General features: G+C 42.9%; 1 pseudogene; it reads right to left on the bottom strand.

Moving 5' to 3' along the window:
* Window positions 1-13644, bottom strand: part of LOC144262443 (lutropin-choriogonadotropic hormone receptor-like) — a 28108-nt pseudogene extending 14464 nt beyond the window's left edge.
* Window positions 13645-14588: the final 944 nt, after the last annotated feature.

The raw sequence follows: 14588 nt of genomic DNA, 5'->3' as shown, positions 1-14588 counted from the left end.
GTTGCTGATCAATTAGAGAACACGCTCGTTTAAAGTTGTGCAATGCTCCCTTATAACGTTGTTTAGCAGCCACCTGCTTTGTCCACTGCTTGCAGAAAGAGCAGAGTGTTAGAGCTAGCTGGTGAGGGCTTGAATCAGGGTGGACCAGCAGCCCCCCTATCAGCTCCCCACTCCCCTAAGTTCCCTGTGCAGTGGCAACCGCCCAGAAAGCTATCAATTGCCGACAGTTCAGCTGTCCCTCCTCCAACTGCCATGTGCTGCTCCTGCCCTCTGCCTTGGAGCTTCTCCCAGGAGCCTCCTGCTTGCTGTGCAGGGGGGTGGGGAAGGGGGTGCTAATGTCAAGGTGTTCCCCTCCCCCTGCTCCTTCCCCCCATTTACCCCATCTCCACAGAGCATGGGGGACACATGACAGAGCTCAGGATTGAGGGAGCTTGCTGGCAGCAGCTTCTGTCTCAACTTGCTGATCTACTTAAAAAGGCAATGTACTTAGAGTGGGGTCAGCATGCTTAAAGGGGCAATGCACATCTCTCTCACATACACACACAGAGCATGTGTCTCTGTCTCTGTCTGCCATGCTGTCTCCACTCCCTCCATTTGTGCTGCCTTGTAGAGTGTGAGGCTACTTAACAACAATATGTTAACCCTTGAGGGTTCAGCTGAGTGCTAGTTCATCATTTAGCGGTAAGGCATTCCCTTGGAAATATTCCACCCTCTTCCACCCTCTGACTTCACCACCTCAACCAAGCTTCACAGTCATCATTGCTGTGCAGTATTAAATTGTTTAAAACTTATTCTGTGTGTGTGTGTGTATATATAATTAGTCTTTTGTCTGGAGAAAAAAAATTCCCTTGAACCTAATGCCCCCTATTTCCATTAATTCTTATGGGGAAATTGGATTTGCTTAACATCATTTTGCTTAAAGTCACATTTTTCAGGAACATAACTACAGTGTTAAGCGAAGAGTTACTGTACAAAGGATTAGTTAATGGTGCTATCGCATCCATGGAGGAGTATGTGCCGAAGGCCTCATCCCATTGCTTTGAATGCTGAAAGAGGGAAATAAAAATAGCAGGATTATCGATTAATTGCAGTTAACTCACACAATTAACTGAAAAAATTAATCACAATTAATCACCATTTTAATCGCAGTGTTAAACAATAGAATACGAATTAAAATTTATTAAATATTTTTGGATGTTTTTCTACATTTGCAAATATTTTGTTTTAAATTACAACACACAATACAAAGTGTACAGTGATCACTTTATATTATCATAGATTCATAGAATATCAGGGTTGGAAGGGACCTCAGGAGGTCATCTAGTCCAACCCCCTGCTCAAAGCAAGACCAATCTCCAACTAAATCATCCCAGCGAGGGCTTTGTTAAGCCTGATCTTAAAAACCTCAAAGAAAGGAGATTCCACCACTTCCCTAGGTAACACATTCCAGTGCTTCACCACCCTCCTAGTGAAAAAGTTTTTCCTAATATCCAACCTAAACCTCCCCCACTGCACTTGAGACCATTACTCCTCGTTCTGTCATTTGCTACCACTGAGAACAGTCTAGATCCATCCTCTTTGGAACCCCCTTTCAGGTAGTTGAAAACAGCTATCAAATCCCCCCCCCCATTCTTCTCTTTTGCAGACTAAATAATCCCAGTTCCCTCAGACTCTCCTAATAAGTCATGTACTCCAGCCCCCTAATCATTTTTGTTGCCCTCCACTGGACTCTTTCCAATTTTTCCACATCCATCTTGTGGTATGGGGCCCAAAACTGGACACAGTATTTCAGATTAGGCCTCATCAATGCTGAATAGAGGGGAACGATCAAATCCCTCGATCAGCTGGCAATGCTCCTACTTATACAGCCCAAAATGCCATTAGCCTTCTTGACAACAAGGGCACACTGTTGACTCATATCCAGCTTCTGGTCCACTGTAACCCCTGGGTCCTTTTCTGCAGAACTTTTGCCTAGCCACTCAGTCCCTAGTCTGTAGCAGTGCATGGGATTCTTCTGTCCTAAGTGCAGGACTCTGCACTTGTCCTTGTTGAATCTCATCAGATTTCTTTTGGCCCAGTCCTCTAATTTTTCTAGGTCCCTCTGGATCCTATCCCTACCCTCCAGGGTATCTACGACTCCTCCCAGTTTAGTGCCATCTGCAAACTTGCAGAGGGTGCAATCTACGCCATCCTCCAGATCATTAATGAAGTTATTGAACAAAACCGGCCCCAGGACTGACCCTTGGGGCACTCCGCTTGATACTGGCTCCCAACTAGACATGGAGGCATTGATCACTACCCGTTGAGCCCGACAATTTAGCCAGCTTTCTATCCACCTTATAGTCCATTCATCCAGCCCATACTTCTTTAACTTGCTGGCAAGAATACTGTGGGAGACCGTATCAAAAGCTTTGCTAAAGTCAAGGAATAACAAGTCCACTGTTTTCCCCTCATCTGCAGAGCCAGTTATCTCTTCATAGAAGGCAATTAGATTAGTCAGGCATGACTTGCCCTTGGTGAATCCATGTTAACTGTTCCTGATCACTTTCCTCTCCTCTAAGTGCTTCAAAATTGATTCCTTGATGACCTGCTCCATGATTTTTCCAGGGACTTAGGTGAGGCTGACTGGTCTGTATTCCCCCAGATCCTCCTTCCCTTTTTTAAAGATGGGCATTGCATTAGCCTTTTTCCAGTCATCCGGGACCTCCCCCGATCGCCATGAGTTTTCAAAGATAATGGCCAATGGCTCTGCAATCACATCCGCCAACTCCTTAAGCACCCTCAGATGCAGTGTATCCGGCCCCATGGACTTGTGCTCATCCAGCTTTTCTAAATTGTCTTGAACCACTTCTTTCTCTATAGAGGGATGGTCACCTCCTCCCCACGCTGTGCTGCCCAGTGCAGCAGTCTGGGAGCTGACCTTGTTCGTGAAGACAGAGGCAAAAAAAGCACTGAGTACATTACCTTTTTTCATATTCGCTGTCACGAGGTTGCTTCCTCCATTCAGTAAGGGGTCCACACTTTCCTTGACCTTCTTCTTGTTGCTAACATACCTATGGAAACCCTTCTTGTTACTCTTAACATCTCTTGCTAGCTGCACCTCCAGGTATGATTTGGCCTTCCTGATTTCACTCCTGCCTGCCTGAGCAATATTTTTATACTCCTCCCTGGTCATTTGTCCAATCTTCCCTTCTTGTAAGCTTCTCTTTTGTGTTTAAGATCAGCAAGGATTTCACTGTTAAGCCAAGCTAGTCGCCTGCCATATTTGCTTTTCTTTCTCCACATCGGGATGGTTTGTTCCTGCAACCTGAATAAGGATTCTTTAAAATACAGCCAGCTCTCCTGGACTCCTTTCCCCCTCATGTTATTCTCCCAGGGGATCCTGCCCATCATTTCCCTAAGGGAGTCAAAGTCTGCTTTTCTGAAGTCCAGGGACCCTATTTGCTGCTTTCATTTCTTCCTTGTGTTAGGATCCTGAACTCAACCATCTCGTGGTCACTGCGTCCCCGGTTCCCATCCACTTTTGCTTCCCCTACTAATTCTTCCCCGTTTGTGAGCAGCAGTTCAAGAAGAGCTCTACCCCAAGTTGGTTCCTCCAACACTTGCACCAGGAAATTGTCCCCTACACTTTCCAAAAACTCCCTGGATTATCTGTGCAGTGCTGTATTACTCTCCAAGCAGATATCAGGGTGATTGAAGTGCCCTGTGAGAATCGGGGCCTGCGATCTAGTAACCTCTGTTAGTTGCCGGAAGAAAACCTCATCCACCTCATCCCCCTGGTCTGGTGGTCTATAGCAGACTTCCAACACAACATGACCCTGGTTGCTCACACTTCTAAACTTAATCCAGACACTCTCAGGTTTTTCTGCAGTTTCATACCGGAGCTCTGAGCAGTCATACTGCTCTTTTACATACAATGCAACTCCCCCATCTTTTCTGCCCTGCCTGTCCTTCCTGAACAGTTTATATCCATCCTTGACAGTACTCCACTCAGGTGAGTTATCCCACCAAGTCTCTGTTATTCCAAACACAGCATAATTCCTTGACTGTGCCAGGACTTCCAGTTCTCCCTGTTTGTTTCCCAGGCTTCTTGCATTTGTGTACCAGCACTTAAGATAAGTTGCTGATCGTCCCTCTTTCTCAGTATGAGGCAGGAGTCCTCCCCTCTTGCGCTCTCCTGCTCGTGCTTCCATCCCACTTCCCCACTTACTTCAGGGCTTTGGTCTCCTTCCCCCAGTGAACCTAGTTTAAAGCCCTCCTCACTAGGTTAGCCAGCCTGCTTCCGAAGATGCTCTTCCCTCTCTTCATTAGGTGGAGCCCATCTCTGCCGAGCTATCCTTCTTCTTGGAACACCATCCCATGGTCAAAGAATCCAAAGCCTTTTTTCTGACACCACCTGTGTAGCTATTCGTTGACTTTCACGATTTGACGGTCTCTACCTGGGCCTTTTACTTCCACAGGGAGGATGGACGAGAACACCACTTGCGCCTCAAACTCCTTTATCCTTCTTCCCAGAGCCACGTAGTCTTCAGTGATCCACTCAAGGTCATTCTTGGCAGTATCATTGGTGCCCACGTGGAGAAGCAGGGAGGGGTAGTGATCCGAGGGCTTGATGAGTCTGGGCAGTCTCTCTGTCACATCATGAATCCTAGCTCCTGGCAAGCAGCACACTTCTCAGTTTTCCCGGTCAGGATGGCAGATCGATGACTCAGTCCCCCTGAGGAGGAAGTCCCCAACCACCACCATCCGCATCCTTTTCTTGGGAGCGGTGGTCGTGGAACCCCCATTCCTAGAACAGTGCATCTCATGCCTCCCAACTGGTGGAGTCTCCTTCTGCTCCCTTCTCTCAGATGTATCATCTAGTCCACTCTCCGCCTTAGTACCTGTGGATAGAACATGAAAACAGTTGATCAACTGTATCTGCATTGCTGGTACATGGATGCGCCTCTTTCTTCTTCTGGATGCTGCCAATTTTCTTCACTGTCTTTCTGTCCCCACTGCGCAGCCTGCTCTGATTCTTCAGGTGTTGTGCCCGCAGAAGTATATCCTGATGTCTGTCCAGTAAATCTTCATTTTCTCTTATGCAACAGAGGGTTGATACTTGAACCTTCTCTTCCAATATGGAGACCAGCTTGCACTTTGTACAGACAAAGTTACTCCTGTCCTGTGGAAGAAAGACAAACATGGCACATCCTGTGCAGGTCACAACAGCCGATAGCTCACTATCCATATTACCCTCCTTCTAAGAGCTTCCTCAGCAGTTGCAGTAACTACTCAGAGAAACCTGTAAGATGAAAGCCTAAGTGGGCTCTCCCAAGGTGAACTCCCAGTCAAACTCCCTTGTTCACCTCTCCACTGTTCACAACTGGCTGTCTTTTTATAACAATCAGGCCCACTCAAGGTCCACCTGGAATAAAGCAGTCCCAATTCACACTTTTCAAACAATGAAGCACATGGTCAAACTGACAAACTATCCCCGCAACAGACACTCAGATACTCACCAACACCGTCCCCCAATGCAAAATTAATACATATATATTTTATATGTTTATATATTTTTTAAATAAAAATATATTTTATTTCAAATATTTGCACAGTAGAAATGGTAAACAAAAGAAATACTATTTTTCAATTCACCTAATACAAGTACTGTAGTGCAATCTCTTTATTGTGAAAGTGCAATTTACAAATTTTTTTGTTACATAACTGCACTCAAGAACAAAAAATGTAAAATTTTAGAGCCTATAATTCCATTCAGTCCTACTTCTTGTTCAGCTTATTGCTAAGACAAATAAGTTTGTTTACATTTATGGGAGATAATTCTGTCTGTTTCTTATTTACAGTGTCACCTGAAAGTGAGAACAGGCGTTCACCTAGAAATTTTGTAGCCGGCATTGCAAGGTATTTACATGCCAGATATGCTAAACATTCATATGCTCCTTCATGCTTCTGCCACCATTCCAGAGGACATGCTTCCACGTTGATGATGCTTGTTAAAAAAATAATGTATTAATTAAATTTGTGACTGAACTTCTTGGAGGAGAATTGTATGTCTCCTGCTCTTTTATCTACATTCATGTTACAGCAGTCCCAGATAACGACCCAGCACATGTTGTTCATTTTAAGAACACTTTCACTGCAGATTTGACAAAATGCAAAGAAGGTTACAATGTGAGATTTCTAAAGATAGCTCCAAAACTTGACCCAAGGTTTAAGAATCTGAAATGCCTTCCAAAATCTGAGGGAGATGAGGTGTGGAGCATGCTCGCAGAAGTCTTAAACGAGCAACACTCTGATGCAGAAACTACAGAACCCGAACCACAAAAAAGAAAATCAGCTTTGTGCTGGTAGCATCTGACTTCAGATGATGAAAATGAACATGAATCAGTTTGCACTGCTTTGGATCGTTATCTAGCAGAACTCATCATCAGCATGGACACATATTCCCTGGAATGGTGGTTGAAGCATGGAGGGACATATGAATCTTTAGTGCATCTGGCATATAAATATGCAAATGCCTGTTCTCACTTTCAGGTGACATTGTAAACAAGAAGCGGGGAGCATTATCTCCTGCAAATGTAAACAAACTTGTCTGAGCAATTGGTTGAACAAGAAGTAGGACTGTATGGACTTGTAGGCTCTAAAGTTTTACATTGTTTTGTTTTTGAGTGCAGTTATTTTTTGGTACATAATTCTACATTTGTAAATTCAACTTTCATGATAAAGAGATTCCATTATAAAACTTGTATTAGGTGAACTGAAAAATAGTATTTCTTTTTACAGTGCAAGTATTTGTAATCAAATGGAAAGTGAGCACTGTATACTTTGTATACTGTGTTGTAATCAATATATTTGAAAATGGAGAAAACATCCAAAAATATTTAAATAAATGGTATTGTATTATTCTTTAACAGTGCAATTAATCATGAGATTAATCATGATTAATTTTTTTAATCGCTTGACAGCCTTAAAATAGTTGATGTGAAGATTTTTCATCTTTTTGGATGTTTGAACTCTGACACGGGTAGAGACACCAAACTGAAGCCAGAAATCTTCAGGGATTACCCCTGGGTCTGCCCTGACAGTTAGTTTGAACTGACAGATCACTACAACTCTGTAAATAACTTACTCCATTCCCTTAGTTAATAAAAAGAAAAGGAGTACTTGTGGCACCATAGAGACTAACACATTTATTTGAGCATAAGCTTTCGTGAGCTACAGCCCACTTCATCGGATGCATTCAGTGCATCCACTGAATGCATCCAATGAAGTGGGCTGTAGCTCATGAAAGCTTATGCTCAAATAAATTTGTTAATCTCTAAGGTGCCACAAGTACTCCTTTTCTTTTTGCGAATACAGACTAACACGGCTGCTACTCTGAAACTAGTTAATAAAGCTTTAGATAATTTTATTACATGATTGGCTACAAGTGTTGGCTTTGATGTAAGATCTAGGGTACCAGCTGATGTGGGGTAAGTGACTGGTCTCTTAGGACTGGAAGCAACCTGAATGTGGTGTGATTTTTGTTGTGTTTGACCATTTATCACTAAGCCCAGTTTGTCTGGGTGGCAAGGTAGGCTAGAGGGGTTAAGACGACTGTCTGTAGACTCCATGGTAAGACTGTTACAGTGATCCAGGAGTTCACATTTCTTACTGGCTTGGTGAAATCTAATTATAGAACATACCACCAGTTTGGTGTGTCTGCCCTGTGTTTGACAGTCTGCCCTTAGGTAGGCACTCATGGCTGTGAGCCACTCCAGATATTGTGACAGGTCAGGTGTTAGTATGGTGAAAATCTGGGTCTCATAATGAAAAAAAGCTTAACAGAACACCATCAGGTCTCCTCCCCATGGCTGAGTCTCATCTCTCTTTATGTAGTCCTCCCTGACCCTTTCATAGCTGGGGCCACTTAATCACAATTAAGCCACCCAATCAGGATCAGCTAGGGGATAACTTCCACATTGCCAGACCTTTCGCCATAATTTTCCTATGGAATGCATTTTAAAACTAGGTCTCAGAAACCCATCTCTATTACTGAGGAAATAGAATTCTCCCAACAGCGACCAGGCCACAGAATGGCACAATTGCATCAAAGCTTCAAGGAACTTCTGCTCTTGCTGTCTGAATCCCCCACCATATCTGAAAAAATTGCTAGTAGCTTTATGTAGGTGCAAATCACCAGGCTACCCCTACAAAAACCACATTACAGCAGTGCCCTTGGTGTCCCTGAAGACCTGTGTGTAGCACGAAGGAGATGTGGACTTTGTGCATGGGCTCCTCAAATTCCTTCATTGATTCTGCTGTGGGTAAGATTTACTTCTAAATAGGTTTTCTCCCCTCGTACAGGCCAAGAACCTGCATAGTGTTTTGTCACTAACATTCTTGTAGACAAGTAGAAAAAACTCAGGTATTTGAATAAGATAATTACAATTAACATTTTCAATCAGCATTGTCTTAACTCAGGGTGTTTGTATAGAGAGAATTGTTCCTTATCAAAATGTATGTAGAATAAAAAAATTACCATTCACATCACAGGCTGGAGTAGCCAGACTAGTATGTGTTTGATATCTGAGCAGTTTGCTGTCTTAATATTTTTGATCTCTTATCTGCACAGTTTTGCAAGCATCATATTTCATGTATAGATGTGATGGGGAGAGATCTATAGTAGCAGTTCTATCCATAATGCATTCATCCCAGCACACATGCTTGCTTCTGTTCTATCTCCACTGTAGATACTTTTAATATCTATTTTTTAATAGTATTGAAGTTACTTCAGTCGGTGAGTGTCTAAATCTTTACAGCATACAAAAGGAAAGTTTAGCAAGAAGTAGGGAGATGGAATAACAAGTGTAGCTTAGATGAGAATTTTAGCATTAATCTTGATTCTTTTAAAGAGCTCCTGTTTTATTTACACTCTCATTTCATGTACTGCAGAACTCCTGTACATTTTTCTTTAACCAGCAATCATATTTGACCCATATTACAGTAGGTACATGGGTGGCGAGTTCCATGAGCCCGTGATGCCTCGGCACCACGAATATTCCTGGCCCGGGACCCAGTTCCAGCAATGTCTGAGGCCAGGTCTCTCCCTCGGCCCTGCCTTCCACCCCACATCCCCCGCGTCCCCCAGGCCATTTAAAACAGCCTGGGGCCCACTCTCACCACCGGCAGCGCAGCAGAGCTGAGTGGCTTCCTGCCTGCTTGCTCCATGTGGTTGCTGGCCCCTCCCTGCTGCCCCTGGGCTGGGTGGGTCTGTGTCCCGCCCCAAGCGCCCCTGTGGCCAATAGTATGCTGTGGGGACAGTGTCTGGGGTAGCAGCACATGGAGACTCCCGACCCACCCTGCCTAGGAGCCCCAGGTAAGTGCCGTGCCCCCAAACTCCCTCCCAGAGCCTGCAACCCCCCCTTCAGCCCCCAAACTCCCTCCCAGAGCCTGCACCCCTCACCCCTTCCTGCATCCCCACCCCTTGCCCAAGCTCAGAGCCTACACCCAAACTCCATCCCAGAGCCTGCACCCCAGACCCCTTCCCCCACCCACACTCTCTCCCAGAGCCCAACCTCTCATCCGTCCTGCATCCCAATCCCCTGCCCCAGCCCAGGGCCTGCACCCCAGACCTCCTCCCCCACACCCAAACTCCCTCCCAGAGCCTTAGGCAGATGGGGCCCTGTGCGAGAGGAGTTTGGGGAGGGGGCGGGTTCTGGGCACCACCAAAATTTCTACAAACCTGCCACCCCTGAGTAGGTACAAAATGAATGATTCACACAGTTCTAATACTTGTACACAACTATTTAGATTACAATTTTTTGATACTGAAACCAGCCATTATCCATTTCTAACTGAGGTCTCCTACATTTAGAATTCTCTGGTAGTGACAAGTATCCAGCAGGCAATAAGTGTAAGTGTCCTCAAGTAATGTTGCACTTTACACTGCACTTGAACAGGAAAAGAGCTTATAAGTATAAATAATCAGTTAGTTACAGAGTGCCAGATCAAGACAGGTTTTGGCATGTACCAGATCTTTTGCTGATTTAATAAACTCCCCTGGCTAAAGCACGTACAAGCACAGCACTTCCATTTTGAATTGAAAAAAATAATTGGCTCTTGATTCCCAGGCACCAATCATTACTCAACACAGCCAAGATTGTTCTGGTTCTGAGTTTCTTCAGTTCCTTTAATAGCTTCAGTCTGTCTAGAGTCTTCCAGTTCCTCTCAGTACCAAACTCAGGAGCTTTATGCTCTGTACACAGAGAAATACACCTGCTAACAATTCTGACTGGTTGGTAACAATGGTCTTTCAACTTTCTCTCACTTTATGCTATTGCTTTCATCCTCAATGTGCTTATGAGTGCAGTTATGCTTGTTCAAATCTTTGAGCAGAAATATGGCCTAAAGCCCAAGTTATGATAGGGTCAGACAACTATAAAAGTATTAATTGCAAATAGCAATCTTAAACCAAAATTCAGTTCAAAAGTTGTACTATCATTAACCCAAAGCAAAAATAATAAGCAGTGCCATCCACTAGAACTGAGAGATGTATATTAGAATCAGGGCTTTAGGTTTCTTATAATGCCAAAGGTATGATAGTCAAGGTCTTAACTGAGGAGGAAAAACAGAATAGATTTAATATGTTATTTAAATAAAATACCTTTTCTGTCTTCTGTCAACCCTATTATGTGTATTGATTGCCAAAAAGAACTGTTTGTCTGTCATTGCAATTGTTGTTATGGAGTCAATGGGATTAGTTTTCAAATGGTGTAAATCATTATAGCTCCACTGACTTCAAGAGAGCTACAAATTACATCAGGTGTGGATCTGGCCAGTATGTCTTAGAAGTTTTGACTGTCATATACTAAGACTGATGCAAGAATAGAAAGTATCAGTTGCATTTCCAAATAAAAAAGCAATGTAAGTGATCCACTATACATATTTTCTGCTGTGCTTTATAGATTGATAGGTTTAGATCTTGAACTACTTGCATTTATCTGACCCAGGCTAGAGGGGTTTCTAAGGAATACCTGGGTTTTTTAAGCTATAAGTAACTGGTTTAAATCATCATTTAGGATAAGAATTTGCTACTCATATCCAATCTCTTTAGTATATTAAGCTTAGATTGCATTTTTGTTTATTTACTAGGTAACCTGCTTTAATCTGTTTGCTAGCCCTTATAATCACTTAAAATCTATATTTTGTAGTTAATAAATTTGGTTTTTGCTTTATCACAAACCACTGTGTGGAAATCATAACTTTGGAGCAGAAAGCTGCTGCATATCTTCCTCCACATTGAGGGAGTGGGCGAATTTAATAAACTTAACCTGTACATTTCCCTTGGCAGCACCAGCTGGTATAATTTTGGGTTTACTCTCCAGAGGGGAGTGTGTGCCTGAGAAGCTGGTGAGTGCCCTAGCTGTATAGCCTTCCCATGCAGAGGCTGGTCAGAAAGCCTGTCTGCATGTTACTATAGCTGGGTGTGTCCCTAGAGGGACAAAAGAATACTCAAGCTTTGCCTAATTTAGGAATGCATCTTCTTAGCAAATGGCAAGCAGAGTACTATTGTAAAATATAATTACTGAAAAGACACTACTCTTCTTAGTAAGTTGGAAATAGAACAGGATAGTGAGTGTCTGAGAGGGAGCTTCCAGTGGATTCCAAATGCCATAGTCAGTGCAGACATCTGGAAGTGGCTTGATGAAAATGATCCACAAAGTTATGTTTGTAGTTAAAGCAGCAGTTCAAGATCATAAGTTATCTGACTCCAAACTGGGTAGGTAATGGCCACTCTGCTGCCAGGAGCGGCCTCCACAGCTTAAATGGAATTCTCTCATTCTCCCCCCCCCCACATAAAATACACATTTCTAATCTGAAAATACCTGTCTAAATGGCACTGTGGGATTTCACAACTATTGTGTCTCAAATGATATCCAGATCAAATATACTCAGTGTATGGTTTTTTTTTCTAAAATAACCTTTTTTTAAAGTAACTCCCAGCCCTGCAAACTTAACCTGTGATTGAAAGTCCAGCTGGGCGCTGCCCTCATTCTATGTCATCGCTAGTAAAAAGTTTCTTCAGGTTAAATTTTATCCTCAGTGATATCTGTACAACCTTGTTGCTTTCAACTGGTTTAAATAGGTGTAACTGGCTCTATAATTTGAACTTTCTGGTGATGAAGCTCAAAAAGCCATAAAATTCAGATCCCTTTCTTTTAGCCCTGCAGTACCAATACAGCTAACAGAATACAAACTTTTTTTGTCAGCAAAGTCAGCAGATAGGACTTTAAATATCCCTGGGAAGCAGATGTGAGGAGGAAGGTGCTGTTTTTACTGTCATAGCTCTGAGCAGAATTGCACATTAACTTGAAGAGCAGCTTGGAAGTGCACTAAATTATGGTAAAACTGCAACTCTGCCCCCAGGACCCATAAAGAAGAAGAATTTAATCCAATAACTACTTTTTGTTTCTATCATTATTACTGTAAATAATGAAAACACAATTCTGAATCTCAGAACAATTGTGTTGAATAAGAATTACAGTATAGACTTATCATTTATAACATAAATGAACACCTAAATTCCTACATTTGGTGGTATAGGTATAGTTTATCATATGGTGCTATGTTTACTGAAGCTACAGTTTAACATTTTTTTACAAAATGTCTCGTCACATACAGGTGGATATTGGTCATATAAAATTGCCAAATGAAGCAGTGCTTGTGAGGTTTTATTTTGGCCAGTGGATGAGCTGTCATTTTTACAGTTGGATATATAAGCAGAGAAACAGTTCACTCTGCAAAGCTCTGCTTGACTCCTACCGCAGCCAAGCTTGCTCAGCAGTAGAAAGAAATCCCTTCGAAAAGCTTTTGTGAAAATTGCATACAGGAATGGGGTTGTGTAGGAGTTGACCGGATAAAACAAAACAAGCAAAATCTTGGGAGTTTATCACTGTGATGAGAGTGATATGAGAGGTATGTTAAAAGCAGATGACATGGCAAAAAATGAGATAGGTGCCATGCAGGTAAAATCTATGAAGATCAATATTGCCATTCTCTTTGCAATCTTGGTATCTTTGTTTGTAGCCACCAGTTCTGGATTTTGAACTGCTATATAAATTTTAATATAACAAGCACAAATGACGATAAAGGCAACAACATTTAACACTAAGACAATCAATATGTAGGCTTGGGAAAGAGACATTTAAATATCCTCGAGTAAACAAATACTGACCTTCATGTAACTGCTGACTCCTAAAAGAGGCAAAGCTGCTATTATAATTGAAAATATCCAGCCTGCAAGCTGGATTGCATTGCATTGCATACGTGATGGCATGCTACCTTTCTAGAGTGATCACAGTTAATGTATAAACTGAAAGTTCACTTGTAAACACTGAAAACGCCAGCAATACTGCAACCACAGCCTGTTTGCCAGTCTATTGCCTGGTTGTAGGACTGACTCCTGGTTTGGGCATCAACAGAAGCAATAAGCAGCAAATAAAGTCCCATGCAAAAGTCGGCAAAGGAGAGGTTGCACATAAGGAAGAGCGGAACAGTGAGTTTGTAATGGCTAGTTAGTAGAAAAAGGAATACAATGAAATTGCCAGCAATTGCTGGGATATTAATAAATCAAATGAAGATTCTGAGAAAGCTGGATCCCATGATTCAGAGGGAGGGCTCCTGCCTCATACTGAGAAAGAGGGATGATCAGCCAGTTATCTCAACTGCCTATACACAACTGCAAGAAGCCTGGGAAACAAGCAGGGAGAACTGGAAGTCCTGCAGTTAAGGAATTATGCTGTGATTGGAATAACAGAGACTTGGTGGGATAACTCACGTGACTGGAGTACTGTCATGGATGGATATAAACTGTTCAGGAAGGACAGGCAGGGCAGAAAAGGTGGGGGAGTTGAATTGTATGTAAGAGAGCAGTTTGACTGCTCAGAGCTCCGGTATGAAACTGCAGAAAAACCTGAGAGTGTCTGGATTAAGTTTACAAGTGTGAGGAACCAGAGTGATGTCGTGGTGGAAGTCTGCTGTAGACCACCAGACCAGGGTGATGAGGTGAACAAGGCTTTCCTCCGGCAACTCGCAGAAGCTACTAGATCGCAGGTCCTGGTTCTCATGGGAGACTTCAATCACCCTGATATCTGCTGGGAGAGCAATACAGCGATGCACAGACAATACAGCAATACAGCGGTACAAAATCCAGGAAGTTTTTGGAAAGTGTAGGGGACAATTTCCTGGTGCAAGTGCTGGAGGAATCGACAAGGGGCAGAGCTCTTCTTGACTTGCTGCTCACAAACCAGGAAGAATTAGCAGGGGAAGCAAAAGTAGATGGGAACCTGGGAGGCAGTGACCATGAGATGGTCGAGTTCAGGATCCTGACACAAGGAAAAAAGGAGAGCGGCAGAATATGGACCCTGGACTTCAGAAAAGCAGACTTTGACTCCCTTAGGGAACGATAATTTACAGAATACCATTCACAATGTATTAATACTCTGACACCTTATTTATGTGACAAAGAAAGTAATGAAAATAGAAGGCAGTGCAAAATGATCACATTATCACCAGCAATTGTCGGGAAAATGAGGAATTGTAAACCG

Source organism: Eretmochelys imbricata, chromosome 3 (assembly GCF_965152235.1).
Source record: "Eretmochelys imbricata isolate rEreImb1 chromosome 3, rEreImb1.hap1, whole genome shotgun sequence".
NCBI classification, from domain to species: domain Eukaryota; kingdom Metazoa; phylum Chordata; order Testudines; family Cheloniidae; genus Eretmochelys; species Eretmochelys imbricata.
Note: the sequence above shows the minus strand (reverse complement) of the source record. Positions and strands in the feature narration are given on the sequence as shown.